Genomic DNA, 14,404 nt, shown 5'->3' on the forward strand with positions numbered 1-14,404 from the left:
ATCCAGACAAGAAGATGTGAGGTTAAAACAAATGCATTTCTTCCAGCAGTATATAAATTAAGTTATAAAAACATGTTAGAATATTATAATATCCTGTCCCTAATTTTAGAGCTGCAAGAACAATGGGTTAGGTTTGTACTATATTCCGCTTTTGCTATTGTACAATTATTGTCTTGTTTCATCACTTCCTGCTCTTATCTTTGTCTTTACGATGTTCAGAATAGTTTGTTGCAGACTAGTTGCTATGCAGTTAATTTAGAGAGTGTTCTGGATTGTGCAATGCCATTCTGCATAAAATGATATGGAAGGTAGCTGGATATGGCAAAATGCACAAGAAAGCAAAAACATACCACAGTGTGCCCTCACAAATGAAATGTTGTTGGAGAGAGCAGTGGCTTCAGTTCCTGAAAAGCAGGGAAAATGAAAGAACACAACCCCCACAACAGAAATAACATATAGTTATGACCAGCACGCATACTCAGAGTCTAGTGCATTGCAATGGCTATTTCATGCCTGTGTCAGAATCAGAGTTTAGATTCTCATATTTCTTAGTTCTCTATGATCTTTACATAGACCTGTTGGAAATATCAAAGATGCACTGAATGATGGCAAACTGGGGACATAGAGTGGAGAAAATACATGGTCTAACACAACTGCCACCGCTCCCTCTATCGCTGTGCTGTGTTCAGCTCACTGATGCTAGTTTTGTGCCATTAGTAAGACACTGAAAGTTACAGCTGCTCAGAGCAACACCAATTTCAGATGCTATTTGTGCTACTCCATCTGCAATGTTCTATGGGTTATCCTAGTAGTCCATCTGAAGATGATTCTTCCCACCTTGCAACCATGATGGCATTTGGGCAGGCTATGTTTGTTGCATGAGTGTCTTCTGAGGATTTTGTTCCTTTCAGCATCATAGAGTCAATCATAGAATCATCAGCAAGGGCACCACAGCAGTTAGGGGGCTCTGCAGCCTTTTCTTCTAGACAATTGTGATATGTTTCTTCATTTCATACAGCATAATGGCAGAAACCACCTCTGTATATACAACAGACAGGAACATTATGAATGGCACATTCCTCTAACTGGGCTGTGAGTATAAACTGAGGATCCACATCCTTTAGATATTTGTTTCCTCCTGGAACCAGTTCAGTACTCAATGGTTATTAAGGGACAGGTTGTCTGTTCTGTAGCTAGGAGACACTAAATCAGCCCTGAGCTTCCTGTACAGTAAGAGGTTCTGCCCAATCTGATTCAAGAAACATGTGTTTTGGGGAATGGGGGGGGGCTGTAAAAAGAGTTGCTATATTAAAATCTTTTTGCCTGTCTTTAGGAGCTGACAAGCTGTTGCAGCTTGAGTATCTTCAGGCTGAATAATCTGGCAAGAAAAGAATAGTGTTCTTCAGGCCTCTGTATGAGCCTAATGGGTAGCGTAACATGCTGTATAGCCTGAAGTCAAAACACAACCTTTAAAAAAAATACAACTCAGCTAAATCTTCATATGCTAAGAACTAGATGCATAATCAATGGAAAATTTCTTCACTGGGCATGCTGAAAATTCTATTTTGTGGATTTAAACTTGAGAAACAAGGATGACATCTAACCCCCAAAAGTTTGTGTTCCTTGAACAGTTAATTATGGTTCTCTCATTTATCACAATCTTAGAAATGTAACAATACGAACAAACACTTGCACCATGAAAAACTGCACACTGAAATGCTGTGAGAATTTCCCTGATTTGAAATATTTCCATAGCTTTACACTAGCAGAATTCTTTTTCCAGACCTCAATGTGTTCAAGAAGCCTCTGCTAGTTAAACATACACAAATGTTTTAGCTTATGTTTCGCACCATTTTGAATGTTGCTTCTCTTACGTTACATCAATTATAATTCCTTAAAATCAGTCAGAATACACTGACACAAACAATCCAGTATTCTAAATCAGCTTCTAAAATTGTCCCTGAAAGTTTAGTATTGTCCAAAAGCAAGTTTGGAATACGAACACACACACGCCCCTGCACCTTGACTTGTATGCTCCATTGTCAATCCTTTTATATAGATGCAGATTTTGTACATGTAACAAATTGTATATGCAAAACATTGTAATGGCTACGCTGAGGCCAGCTGAAGATTAGACCCTTGGAACTGCTATGTTGTATATTGAATAATGGCTTTTTAAATTACCTCTTGTAGCTTAGTGACTGTGTCTCTTATTAATTTATACTCTTCTCTATCCTTTGAAATGTAAACTGCAGAGTAGTTGTTCAGATTTCAAGTAGAGTTACTTCTTCAGATTTCAAGATTACTGTTACAATGAATACTATGTAACATCTTTCAATTTGACCAGCAGCAGTGGAACTACAGCAATATTTTATGCAACATGAGAACTGCTACAATACAATCCAGGGACCTCTCTAAAGATATCCTTTATTTACTTTGAACATTTTACTGGTTATTCATTGATATTTACAATTTTCAAAAGTACTTCACAGCTTCCCAGCTGTAGCTCTGCTAAAATGAGATGGAATTTTGAGGGAAGCAACCAAAGTGATTTATGAAGAAAAATTAAAAGATTAAATTGTATTGCCTAAGCAATGGCTTAGTGGGATAGGATTACAGTCTACAGGTCTTTGAGGGGTATGAACAATTTGTGGGAAATGGGTCTGGTATTCCTTCAACTTGAAGAAAAGCTAGTTCCATTAGTGCCACAGCTGATGTATACATCATCTTTCTTCCATATGGAGCGAGCCCTCACAAAAATTCATGATGGGTTTCACTGCCTTAAGACTTTTTCCCCCTGAATTAAGACACATGATCCCTCCATGGCTTTGGACTACTGAATATTTCAGCAAACATTTTGTGCTTGAAAACAAATGGCCTGCTGTTCAAAGGTGCTGAACACCTGCATCTCCCATTGATTTCAGTGACCCATGTTATCCATCTAGCCCAGCTCCCTTGTTGGATGTCCTTTCGATAATTGTGGCTAGCAATTGATGCTTCATAGAAGGGAATCCTTTCTCGTTACCCTTCATACTTTTAGTCAGTTATGTAATACTCTCCACAAGGACTAAATTATTATTTGACAACACCTCCGCCCTCGCAAGGTTGCATTGACTGACAATTTGGACCCAAATTCTTTAAAAAGGTCCCTGAATTTTGCAGAATTTTTGTGTGACAGCCTAGAAGATCTGTAACAACTTCATTTAAATAAAAAATAAATCAAGGTTTTTCATAAGTTAAATGTGAAAGTGAAGGATACATACAATGTGGTAGAATTCTGTTTATCACAATTAGCATCTTAGTGTTATTTATTTTGAGGATACTCTATTCTACAATCTTCACATTGTCAATGCATATCAGGAATGGGGGGCAATGTTGATTATTTCACTGCCCAAAGGCCAATGTTGATACAGGCATTGCCAATGTCAGGTTTAATGAGTTAAACAAGAATGCTGAATAGGCAAATTAACACTTAGAGTTATTGTTTGAGGCTGTTTGCTGACACAGGATATTAAAAACTCCATTGGTTCACACTTGGTTCATGTTTTCAAGGTTTTTGTTAAAACACACACACATGCACAAACGGTCTGCAGCGTTCATGGTGGTTAAATGAAAGCTTGGATTCTGGAGCATAATTTTGCAGCAAAAGGATGATTCTGCTGCACTTGTGCAGCCAGGATCAGAGAAAACATGGTGTCCAAGCCTTATACCCTGAAGTGAACAGTCTGATTATCCTATCGTTATCTTAGTTTGCTTAGCTACTCTCTGATTAGTGGTAATAAAAATCATCAGGACCTTTTAAAAATCCAGTCTAATTTGTTTCAATTATTTCCAGTACCAGTGAATTCCGTTCAGTAGATTAACTGTTTCAGTCAAGCCACTGGCACTGTCAGCAGCATAAAATTTGGCTTTGGAGGAAAAGAACATACAGCACCTAGTTAACTGAACACTGCTGAGCACGAGCAATGGAAGAACAAGAGAGTAAACTGTAAACAGAGGTGTGTTTACTCTTGATTAGAAGTGGCATGTGTTTTCTGCACCATAGAAAGTGCTACAGAGATTATCCATATTTAATAAATACAAGACTGTAAATGAATTGAAATATCTTGTCTGCTAAACATCAAGAAAGCATAGATTAGATTATTTATGCTTATTCTGAAGCTCCTCTTTGTCTTGTGCATCTGTGTGGTGCTCATATAGAATTAGAATTTTTGCACAGTATTTTGCGTGTGGCAAACCTGCAGAATTTACTTAGTTTTGGTGCTTCTGAACATACCACTTCCCTAAAGGTGTGTATCATTTAGTTGAATTAGATCAAATGGATAGTAATTGTACAGAAATTCTGGTCCCATATTAGGTGGATGATCATTAGTATGACAGAAATCTATTAAAAGGTCTCAGATTCCCTGAGTTATTCCTTTTAAGTGTATCCTATTGTCTCCAAACAACATAAGATCTGAAGCTTAAAACATCTGTGTCAGATATCAGCTCTTCAGTCTGTGGAATTCAGTAGAGTAGGCTAGATTTTAGTTCATGTACTCCATTTTGCCATTCCAGTTTATGTTATGTGTATTTTAACAAAAGGACTACATACTGCCTCTAGAATTTAAATTGCCTAAAGCTCTCTATTGTTCCATCATAAAAACACTAGCAGATCTCAGCTCATTTGGCACGTATGCCTTCACCATTTTTATACACAGAGGGATGGAGGGATTTGGTGTACTTGAAAAACCCATAAGAAAAGTGAAGAGCTTTTTTTTTAAAAAGGCAATATTTTAGTTGGGCCCAAATCTGAAATCCTTATTTTGGCCTTGATTCTCCAAACACTTCCATATGTAGGTAGCTTTGCACACATGAACTAAACAGGGCTACCCATGAGTAAATGTTTGCTGGATCATTATTATTATTTCTTACAGTCCATGATACATTTGGCACTTTCCAGACATTCAGAAATTGCTCACAATTGAGTTGCTCACAAAGGATAGAAAGAGAATCAGACAGATCGATTAGTGGTACGGGAACAACAATAAGCAATTTATGCATCTGTCAACTTAAATAATTGCAAGCAGCACAGAAGAAGTGGGTCTTTAAAAGGGACTTAAGTGTGGATAGAGCAAAGGCCTTGCATAGGAGCTCTGGAAGGTTGCACCATGCATCAGAGGCCAGGTAGGAGAAAGCAAAGGGGGTGACTCTAGTAGAATTTGACAAATAGGGGAAGAAGGATGGAGGCACCAATGGAATGGACAGGGGGCAACGTGAAGTTTGACAAAGGAGTAAAAATAGGGAGGAGGAGATTATGTCAAGCTTTGAAGATGGTGACATGAGGCTTAAATGATAAACGAGCAGCCAGTGAACGCATTTGAAGTGGGAAGTGACATGATCAAATTGATGGGCAAGGAAAAGGACTTAAGTACAGTGAAACCCCGCTATAATGTGATGTTTGGGGTCCAAAAACTTCCATTGCACTAAATGTGTGGTTGCAGTATAGCGGGGTTTCAAGCCAGTCAGTTTGTCAGTGGTCCCCAACGCGGTGCATTGATGTGCGCCACCTAGTGCCCAGCAGGGGAGAGAAGCTGCAGCCCCGCGCCTGCTGGGGACAGAACTCTGGGGCTGCAGGCGCTGGTGCTCTCTGTCCCCACCAGGCGCGGGGCCACGGCTCCTCTTGAAGTGGGGAGAAGCCGTGGCCCCGCACCTGCCGAGGACAGAGAGCACTGGCGCCCGCAGCCACAGCCCTGGAGTTCTCTGTCCCCGGCAGGCGCGGGGCCAGGGCTCCTCTTGAAGCTGGAGAGAAGCCGTGGCCCCGCACCTGCTGAGGACAGAGAGCACCGGCACCTGCAGCCTCGGAGTTCTCTGTCCCCAGCAGGCACAGGGCTGCAGCTTCTCTCCCCTGCCATGGTGTTGGGGACCATTGATACAGTACTGTACTATGCCTTAAAAGGGAGACAACCTATGATTGTGTTATATGCAATTTCACGTTATGGCAGGGTGCATTATTGCGAGGTTTGACTGTAGTTGTATTTTGCATGGATTAAAAGCCGTGGGGGGAACAAGTGTGTGTGTGTCTGGAAGGTCAGTGAGAAGGATGCTGTAATAGTCAAGGTGTGATATAATGAGAACTAGAACAAGAGATGCATCTGTGATGATAACAAGAAAATGGACAGCTCTCAGAGGTGTGAGAAAGAAGCATTGGCAGCATCAGGACTTTGCCCATCTGCAAAGAAAAAGCTCTGCTAATGGATTCACAGAAATGCCCAGCGGGATTGGGGCAGGGAGAGGGAAATGAAGTGATGCACAAACAAGAGCTGGGGGGAAAAATCCTATAATAAATCCAACCCAAAACATATTTTAAATTAAGAAATCATTGGAGAAGTACAGTATGGATTTGCCAGGAGGAGGATACTGTATCAAATCCGTATCTCAGAACCTCTGGGAGAAATAAAACTGGTTAGATGGAGGGCCTTTGACATCTGTTCCCACCTCTAATCAGAAATATTTTATAATCCTAATTCCCTAATGGAATTTGGGACAAAAACATTGTAACAGCTATCACAGAATCACAGTGGAATAATATTTGTTTGCTTTGAGCATTCTACAGCTGATCAAATATTACAGCTAATCCATCAAAAATTAATCTTGGGACTCTCAAAATTGGCTGATGCTGTTGCTATAAACTCTTAAAAATACTAAGGCATCCTACTGAAGATGAAAGCGTTACCACATGAGATTTGGGAATGATAGAAATAAAATCAATAGTTCGTAGCAGGATATTAGAAGCAGAATCTATGGGATGCTAAACGTCACCACACGAGGTGATCCTGGTTTATTCCTGCCATGCAATTTTTTACTTCAGTCAGTTTAGACTGAAAATAAATATTCACCAGTGTTAAGTACATGTCATTAACACTGTGACATAACTGAACAACTACAGTTTTACCAGCAAGATTGCTAGGAATTTTGTTTTGTTTTGTTTTGTAAAATAATGAAATACATGTGTTCTTCTGTGTGCGCGTGCATGTATTCGTTTGGAATTCATCTTGTACCAAAGATTCAGTCTCTTCAGTGAAGTTTTAAAGATTACCATTTCTCTCTTTGCCACTAATGATCAAAACAAGGTGGCTCACTGAACAAGGAATTTCACCACATTCAGCAAGAAGTGCCTGGTCCAAAGCCCAGTGAAGTCAAATTAGAATCTTACCATTGACTTCAGCGGGTATGGAATCAAGCTTAAATATGTGGATCTTAAGTAGCAGCCGATGAAAAGGAGAGTCCGAGAAAGAATAACAAATCCATGTCTGCGAGCCTGAGAAACTTTTCTACTTATAGACAACTTTGACCTTGTAGTTTAATAGTACTCAGTACTTCAAAATGTTACTTTTCTTGGTAAGAGAAAAATATGAGAATTTTGAGAAAGAGGGTTTGGCACCACAAGTGTACCAAGCATAGCAGAATATATTAGTTGTAATTTGTTCCTTTTCCAATATTGTAAAATGGCAGATCCTTGAAATCACAATAAATTACTTTTCCCCTAGCCATCACTAATTCCAGATACAACTGCTTGAGCTGTTATTTTCTACACAGGAATTTTCCCCAGTGCCTCTGTTGCTGAATAAAAGTAGGATATTTAGTATTTCTTCAGCTACCATATGCTTTACATGAAACTAAGAAAAGAAAAGTTTAGGCTAGACATCAGGAAATTTCGTAGTGGAGCCACTGGTCCCTAGAAAAAGAGTTGGTTAGAAGCAATCTTAGTGGGAATTATATGAGTAATCCTGCAAAATGCAAGTGTAGAAACAGGATAATAAAAGTGTTATTTTCTGGTCAGGTCTCTATTTACTGATGATGAGAGAGAGAGAGAGAAGAAAATGCCTATGCAGTGGAGACCATTGAAGGAGGTTCAGTGTTTGCAAAATCATGGTTACAACATTTATAATATTGAAGCTATCATTTCAATATTTGGAATTTTATTTGAAACAAAGGCAGAACATTTGTCACAATATCATCATATTTAGTACCAAAGATGCATGGAAGTTTTTAATCTGAAACTCTTGAGTATTTGGGTCATGGTACTGTGTCCAGGAGTGCAGGAACTGAAATACTCTTATATACCCTTATATAAGCGTCACTGTGAATGCACTGATCTACTTCATTTCTAGAGGTTCCAGAACAGTTGTATCCAAAGTGGCCCTTACTACATACACTGTTCAATAGCCAGCCAGCAATTCCAGCACTGTACTATGAAACCTAGAAGTGAAGGCTTCTTTAGGTCAGAATTTGAGGTGGTTTTATGTATGAGACCTTTATACATTAAAAAGTGCACTAAGCGCTTTGTACACTTTTACAGTTTACATTACTGGCTCTTTCCCTTTCTGGCCTGTGTTGACAGGCACAGCTTGCAAGATACAATTTGGGACTGACTTCAAACTTCCAGGGGGATTAACACAAAAAGCTATTCTAATACCTAATCTACGGATTGGTGGGAAATTTTGTGCTCACAAAGAGCTGAATGTTCATGGCTGTGTCTGCCATCTTCCTAATTAAAAAAATGGTGAGGTGGCCTTCATTCAGGGGGAGTGTTACCTAGAGGTCAGGCTTCGGCCCTTCATCCTGCACAGAGGAGATCTGGTAGGGTAGCCCAGGCACTCCCACTCCCCTTGGCTTCAGCACAGGGTCCTGTGAGAGCTATGAAAGGTTTGACAGCCTGATAGGCCGTAAGGCTGCCCTCCTTGGGCCACTTCTGAACACCATACCATTGCCATCTGTGGCAAGGAGGTGTGCAAGGCGTCAGCTCACCACTTGGCACCCTCCTTGTGGCCACGTGTGGCATGGTAGGTACCTTGCTCTCAGGGCAGCTGCTGCCTTCGTCTATGGCTTGGCCCTTTGCCAGATCAGTGCTAAGTCAGACACCTGCTGGGGCAGTGCATAAATGAAACAAGGGAAATTAACGCAAACAAACGGAGTTAGTATGGAGGCGGGGTCGGAGTGGAGGGATGTCTCCCTCCCAGAGGGAATCTGAAGCAGATCCTCCCTTCCATCACGGAGGGACCTCTGAGAAGTTGTAGGGAGAGATCCTGCCTTCCCTCAGCTCTTTTCTCAAGAGCTGTGAGTTGCAGGTCTGCTCTCTTCCCTGGCCTGTCCCCAAATAAGCTGCTCTACCTCCTTGTAACTCCTCCAGTCTGTGCATCTCTTGTAGATGTGGCAGGGCAGGGCTGGCTGAGCTCAGAGCAACTCCTTAACCTCTTATTGCCCAGCATGGGGGTTTGTATACCCCATCACAAATGGTTAAAGAATACGTTCACTTATTCTTTTACAGGAAAAACATTATTGTGGCAGTTAGATGACAAAGAATAATACATATTTATTGACTTTGTTTAACCTTTGGGTCATGAGCACTTACGTTTCTAGAGGAGCACTTTGGGAAAAATACACAGAGCAATTTGCTATATATTAAAAAATTGGAACTTTTTTTCTTAACTACATTTTAATTCTTTGTGTTTTTGAGAAAAGGGCTAGATGGCCATTACAAATGTCATCAACTTGTGTCCAACAGTTACTCAGGTCTGTATCCTACTCAAAATTTCATGGAATGGTTTGAATTATCAATAAGTAATGTCAGGTTTGGTCATTAGGATCTAACATATGAGAGGAAAAAATCTTGCCACCTGCTGTCGCTTTAAAAATTCCATTTTAAAAGTTTAATTTTTTCATCTAATTTAAACTCCCAAAATATTTTTTAAAATTAAAAAGCTAAACAGATATGTAAGTTGAAACAGTTGTTAAGAAGTATAGTCTAATAGTAAGCAGAAAATATCTATTTATCTCCTGCATTTGGCATACAGGAAATTAGTTGCCAAAGGAATCCATCTTTTAGAAATGAAACAAACCCTCCAAGGCCTATTTTATCATTGTGGTGACTGGTGCAGTATGATAGATGGCACCAATACAGCTTTGGTTTACATACACATTCTAAACCTATTAACACTTGCTTGTTTTCGGAAGACAAAGAAAGCTACAGAATTCATCTGCTTTTGTTCTGAGAGGTTACACAAAGAATATTGCAAGACCATACGGAACCAATAGAAATTCCAACATTATTTATTTCAAGACAAAATAATAAAACTTAATTTAATATGCAATCTTTTATACAATCTGCATTCAAAACTGAGGCCTTATCCCCAACTCTAAAGAAGTCAGCCAATGGAAGTTTTTCCACTGACTTCAATGGGTTTTGAATCAGGCCAATAAAAGATAATCCAGCAAACACGTATACTACGACAGAGTGTACTGTAAAGTTCAGAGATTTTAACTGTACCCATGGTAACTTTATTGATTTAGGAGTTTGTGAGTTTAACAACTTTTGAGGAATAAATACAAAAAACTCTTACCTGCCAGGATGTGAGCTAAGTAATTTTTTTTTTAAAACAGTGTTATAGAATTGTAACGATTGGTTTTATAAAATTCTCTCTATACACAGTGCTTTATTGCATTTCACTTCTTAAGGTAGTACCAATCCATTTCTATTTTGCCTTTTTATGAGCACATTCTTCATCTTTTTCTGTGCCATTTCTGTGCCCTCTTACAATCCTCTCCTTTTGTTAAATCATTTAAATATAGATATTACACCTACTTAAATATCTTTAAAACTACCCCTAAAAATACTGAAATCTATAACAGATGCACATGTGAACAACTGCAGTGAATGAAATATATTATGGACACCAAGTTGTTATCAAATATCTCACCACCATTTTTTTACTTGCTCATGTGGTGTCCACCTGTGTGGCTTGTTGGCATGATGTTTGCAGTGCAAGACTGAGGTTCAAAACTAGCCTTGTACCTCCTTTAACAAGGATTTTGCATCAGGCTAGTTAGCATCTGAGGTATGTCTACACTATAACTAAAAATATGTAGCTGGCCCATGCCATCTGACTCAGGTTCATGGGGCTTAGGTTAGAGGGGCTGTTTCATTGTGGTGTGGATGTTCAGGCTCTGTCTGGAGCCTAGGTTCTGGGATCCTCCCGCCTTACAGGGTCCTAGACCCTGGGCTCCAATCTGAGCCTGAATATCTACACTGCAATTGAAAAACAGCCCCCTAGCCCAAGCCCACCCGGCACGGGCCAGACATTGGTGTCTAATCAGGGGTGGCTCTAGGCATTTTGCCAACCCAAGCACGGCAGGCAGTCTGCCTTTGGCAGCTTGCCTGTGGAGGGTCCGCCGAAGCCGAGGGACCAGCGGGACCCTCCGCAGGCATGCCTGTGGAGGGTCCACCGAAGCCGTGGGACCAGCGGACCCTCCGCAGGCAAGCCGCCGAAAGCAGCCTGCCTGCCATCCTCACGGCGCTGGCAGAGCGCCCCCCTGTGGCTTGCCGCCCCAAGCACACGCTTGGTGTGCTGGGGCCTGGAGCCGCCCATGTGTCTTATTGCAGTGTAGAAAGAACATTAAGGTTCTTATAAGCATTTCTGTAGCACTGACAGCATTGTTTTAAAGTGCACTAAAATAATAAATGCAGACACTGAAGAACTCTAACTGGATAAGGAAGCATAACTGGTGTAATAAAAAAACCTTCGAATAATTCTGGACACCAGGACCATTACACGTTTTACATTACAGTTCAGTACGTTGACACTTGGCCACAATACAACTTATCTCCTAATGCATCAGAATTATACAAACATCTAAACAGCTTCATGCTGATCCACTGAGAAAATTCAAAGGATTCAATACTTTTAATTTTTATTCATTCTATATCTAGGAGAGTAGATTGCACATTGGGGTTATATATCCATTCATCCGTCAATGACTACAGGGTACATCTATGCTGCTTTATTAAGGGCTAATTTGTGGCTGGTCCTTGCATGGTTATGCAGTTTGAGGGAAGGCACAAAGAGCTCACTCTCCCTTCTGTAGGCTATGTGAGAGCTGCCCAAAATTACAGCTCTCTCCTAAGGCAAGAGCAACTCAAGAGAGAGATGGCTGCGCTCCACACTCCTGTCCCAGATACAGAGGGTCTAGTCTATGCCTGTAACCACAGAATCATAGATGTTAAGGTCAAAAGGGACCATTATGATCATCTAGTCTGATTTCTTGCACAAGGCAGGCCACAGAATCTCACCCACACTCTTCTGTATCAAACCTGTGTCTGAGCCACTGAAGTCCTCAAATCATGGTTTAAAGACTTCAAGGTGCAGAGAATCTTCTAGCAGTGACCCATGCCCCACGCTGCAGAGGAAGGCAAAAACCCCTCAGGGCTTCTGCCAATCTGCCCTGGAGGAAAATTCCTTCCCAACCCCAAATATGGCAATCAGCTAAACTCTGAGCATGTGTGCAAGACTCACCACCCAGACACTCAGGAAAGAATTCTCTGTAGTAACTCAGATCCCACCCCATCTAACATCCCATCACAGGCCATTGGGCATATTTACCGCTAATAGTCAAAGACAAATTAATTGCCAAAATTAAACTATCCCATTATATCATCCCCTCCATAAATTTATCAAGCTTAGTGTTGAAGCCAGATGTGTCTTTTACCCCCTCTACTCCCTTTGGAAGGCTGTTCCATCCTCCTCTGATGGTTAGAAACCTTTGTCTAATTTCAAGTCTAAACTTCCTGATAGCCAGTTTATATCCATTTGTTCTTATGTCCACATTGGTACTGAGCTGAAATAATTCCTTTCCCTCCATGGTATTTATTCCTCTGACATACTTAGAGAGAGCAATCCTATCTCCCCATAGCCTTCTTTTGGTTAAGCTAAACAAGCCAAGCTCTGAGTCTCCTTTCATATGACTGGTTTTCCATTCCTCGGATCATCCTAGTAGCCCTTCTCTGAACCTGTTCCAGTTTGAATTTATTCTTAAATACGGGAGACCAGAACTGCACATAGTATTCCAGATGAGGTCTCACCAGTGCCCTGTATAATGATACTAACACCTGCTTATCTCTACTGGAAATACCTCATCTGATGCATCCCAAGACCACATTAGCTTTTTTCACAGCCATATCATATGGCTCATAGTCATCCTGTGATCAACCAATACTCCAAGGTCCTTCTCCTCCTCTGTTACTTCCAACTGATGTGTCCCCAGTTTACAACTACAATTCTTGTTATTAATCTCTAAATGCATGACCTTGCACTTTTCACTATTAAATTTCATCCTATTACTATTACTCCAGTTTACAAGGTCATTCAGATCTTCCTGAATGATATCCTGGTCCTTCTCTGTGTTAGCAATACCTCCCAGCTTTGTGTCATCCGCAAACTTTATTAGCACATTCCCACTTTTTGTGCCAAGGTCAGTAATGAAGATTAAATAAGATTGGTCTCAAAACTGATCCCTGAGGAACTCCACTAGTAACCACCCTCCAGCCTGACAATTCACCTTTCAGTATAACCTGCTGTAGTCTCCCCTTTAACCAGTTCCTTATCCACCTTCAATTTTTATATTGATCCCCATCTTTTTCAATTTAGCTGATAATTCCCCATATGGAACCGTATCAAATGCCTTATTGAAAATGAGGTAAATTAGATCCACTGCATTTCCTTTGTCTAAAAAATCTGTTATCTTCTCAAAGAAGGAGATCAGGTTGGTTTGGCACGATTTACCTTTTGTAAAACCATGTTGTATTTTGTCCCAATTACCATTGAGCTCAATGTCCTTGACTACTTTTTCCTTCAAAATTTTTTCCAAGACCTTGCCTACTACAGATGTCAAACTGACAGGCCTGTAGTTGCCCAGATCACTTTTTTCCCCTTTCTTAAAGATAGGAACTATGTTCGCAATTCTCCAGTCGTATGGTACAACCCCAGAGTTTACAGATTCATTAAAAATTCTTGCTAATGGGCTTGCAATTTCATTTGCCAGTTCCTTTAATATTCTTGGATGAAGATTATCTGGGCCCCCTGATTTTGTCCCATTAAGCTGTTCGGGTTTGGCTTCTACCTCGGATGTGGTAATATCTGGTGACATCTGGTCAACCTAATGCTAAGACGCAGTCCATCTGTTCAAGCCAGAGCAATCCACCAGCCAAGCTGTAGCGGACTCCATTTTCGGCTCTGTCTCTGTCTTTTTCCTTAGTCCCAGAGGAGAGCTGCCAGCCTCTTCCAGAAGTAATAATGTATGCTGCTGGAATAATGTAAGAGATCTTTAGCGGGAGCTAGAATCTGGTCTTAGATCTCCTAGATATAGCAGACCCATGTCTCATTTACTGAGCCACCCTGCATTTCTGAATGAAACTGACAGTTTTACACTTGGCTGTGCTATCCATAACCTAAAGACACCACTCCTTCACAGTTAGAAGCAGAACCAGAGATTCTGGATTTCCAACATTTCTCTGATACTTAGAAATTAGTGGGCAAGTCACTAGCAAGTATGTGTCATATTGCCCTCTAGTGGTTGAACCACATAGAAA

The sequence above is a fragment of the Gopherus evgoodei genome, chromosome 5, assembly GCF_007399415.2.
Source record: "Gopherus evgoodei ecotype Sinaloan lineage chromosome 5, rGopEvg1_v1.p, whole genome shotgun sequence".
Lineage (NCBI taxonomy): Eukaryota > Metazoa > Chordata > Testudines > Testudinidae > Gopherus > Gopherus evgoodei.